At 40.8% G+C, this 2,538-nt stretch overlaps 1 non-coding gene across 1 annotated transcript; it reads left to right on the forward strand.

Annotated features, from left to right (window-relative positions):
• Positions 1 to 2,061: 2,061 nt before the first annotated feature.
• Positions 2,062 to 2,167, forward strand: LOC133236084 (U6 spliceosomal RNA). The gene has a single exon (XR_009732726.1). It is a non-coding gene; the product is annotated as a U6 spliceosomal RNA (small nuclear RNA).
• The last annotated feature ends 371 nt before the right edge of the window (positions 2,168 to 2,538 follow it).

The raw sequence follows: 2,538 nt of genomic DNA on the forward strand, positions 1-2,538 counted from the left end.
AGACATTACTTTACCAACAAAGGTCTGTCTTGTCAAAGCTATGGTTTTTCTAGTAGTCATGTATTCATGTGAGAGTTGGACTGTGAAGAAAGCTGAGCACCGAAGAATTGATGCTTTTGAACTGTGGTGTTGGAAAAGACTCTTGAGAGTCCCTTGGACTGCAAGGAGATCCAATCAGTCCATCCTAAAGGAAATCAGTCCATCCTAAAGGAAATCAGTCCTGAATATTCATTGGAAGGGCTGATGCTGAAGCTGAAACTTCAATAATTTGGCCACCTGATGCGAAGAACGGACTCATTGGAAAAGACCCTGTTGCTGGGAGGGATTGAAGGCAGGAGGAGAAGGGGACGACAGAGGATGAGATAGTTGGATGGCATCACCAACTCGATGGACATGGGTTTGAGTAGGTTCCGGGAGTTACTGATGGACAGGGAGGCCTGGCGTGCTGCAGTCCATGGGGTTGCAAAGAGTTGGACACGACTGAGTGACTGAACTGAACTGAAAATAAAACTCGAGGAATATTGGTTTAAACAACTAAGGTTTTTTCTTTTCATATAATACATCTAGAGTTGGGCAATCTAAAGCTGGTACTAGCCCTCAATGATGCAATCTGGGACCCAAAGCCTATCTTCCTGCTCCATTATCATTCGTTTGCGGCCCTTGCCCCCATGCTTTCAAGATGAGTGGAGTATCTCCGAGCATCTGACGGGGAAGCACAGAGAGCAAAGAGATTTCACAAAATAAGTTTTTGCCTTTTTACTCGGAAGGAAAAGTCTCTCTAGGGAATTAAACTTACATTGACTTTGGCATCCCCTAGCTGCAAGGCAGTAGGGAAATGGAGAGTGACAGGCAACTAGTAGTGCTTACTAATCTTGCTATTTACTGGTCATTTTGTCATATACTCAGGACTTCCCTGGTGGCTCAGTAGTAAAAAAAATCTGCTCATAATGCGGGAGACCTGGGCCTGATCCCTGGGTCAGGAATATCCCATGGAGAAGGAAATGGCTACCCACTCCAGGATTCTTGCCTGGAGAATTCCATGGACAGAGGATGTTGGTGGGCTACAGTCCATGGGGTCACAAAGAGTCAGACACAACTGACTAACAGTTGTCATATATTTTACATACTTACCATCTCTTACATAACCCGGTGACCATTTTCTAGACAATGAAACTGAGAGTCAAAGACTTTTCGTAACTTAACTAAGAAAATGGTGTATCAATGATTTGAATCCAGGTCAACTTGATTAATAGCAGCAACAACAACAATAATAATAATAGCTAAGATCAGCTAAATTCAATCTAATGCTTGCTATGTGTCAGATATCCCTCTATATGTTTTATATGCACTGACTTACTTCCTCCTCATAGAAACCCTCTGAGGAAAGCATTTTTATTATCTTTATTGTCATATGAGGAAACCAAGTTTCAGAGAAGTTAAGAAACTTGGGTAGAGTCACTCAGGTTATATGAAGTGAAATTGAGTTTAACCCAGTTCTGTTGTGAATCCTTAGTTTTTGACTACCCACTATGCAGCTGGTGAAAAATCAGATCCCTCAAACTGAACATTACCACCATCTTACATGGGGAATAGAGGCACCAAGCAAACAAGGCAATAGTTAAATGTCAATAAGGCAAATATCAATACTCCAACTTAGAAGAATTAAATAGAGAAGACATGTGAAAATGGAACCTGAAGATTCCAGAAATAGTAAGAAAATGAGTAAGGTCCAAGATGGTGTTTAAGCATATGCCAGAATATCCACTTAATATTTTTCCCTGATAGGAAGGCCTTCTTTCTCTACACTGGTGTGTACTCTTGATGAAGTCGCAAGGAAATATCTACCACAGGAGATGACCATTGCTCATTGCCTGCCCAACAACCATTCTCTATTCCTTACTAATGGAACTTCCCATTTTACTAAGGGCAGGAATAGGCTCAGTTAAAATGATTCACTTCCATAGACTTCCTTGCCTCTATGGGCTGGCCATATGACCCAAGATTGTCCAATGTCTTTTGCTTAGGGCTTCCTGAAAAGTTATTGATTGTTGCTAAAAAAATACAAGTTTGGGCTTGCTTTGGCAATACTAAAAATGGAACAATATGGAGAGTAGCATGGCCCTTGTGCAAGGATGACATACATATTTCTGAAGTGTTCTGTATTTTGCAGAGTTCTCAGAAGATCTGATATTTCACTGGCTAATACCAAGAGAACAAATGAGTTAAAGCACAATGGGTATACCTGTGGCGGATTCATTTTGATGTTTGGCAAAACTAATACAATATTGTAAAGTTTAAAAATAAAATAAAAAAAAAAGAATCAAATATTAAAACTGTGATTTTTTTTTTCTTCACCAAAAGGAGAGAGAGAGAAAGACAGAGGAGGAGGGAGACAAGCTCTACTGGCTCATGTGTGCATGCCTGCTCAGTCACTTCAGTCGTGTCCAACTCTTTGCAACCCTATGGACTGTTGCCCTCCATGCATTTTCCCTTTATTCATTCTTCTTCTCCCTGCCTGAATGTAGTTGTGATGTCCAG

Source organism: Bos javanicus, chromosome 2, assembly GCF_032452875.1.
Source record: "Bos javanicus breed banteng chromosome 2, ARS-OSU_banteng_1.0, whole genome shotgun sequence".
Taxonomy (NCBI): Eukaryota; Metazoa; Chordata; class Mammalia; order Artiodactyla; family Bovidae; genus Bos; species Bos javanicus.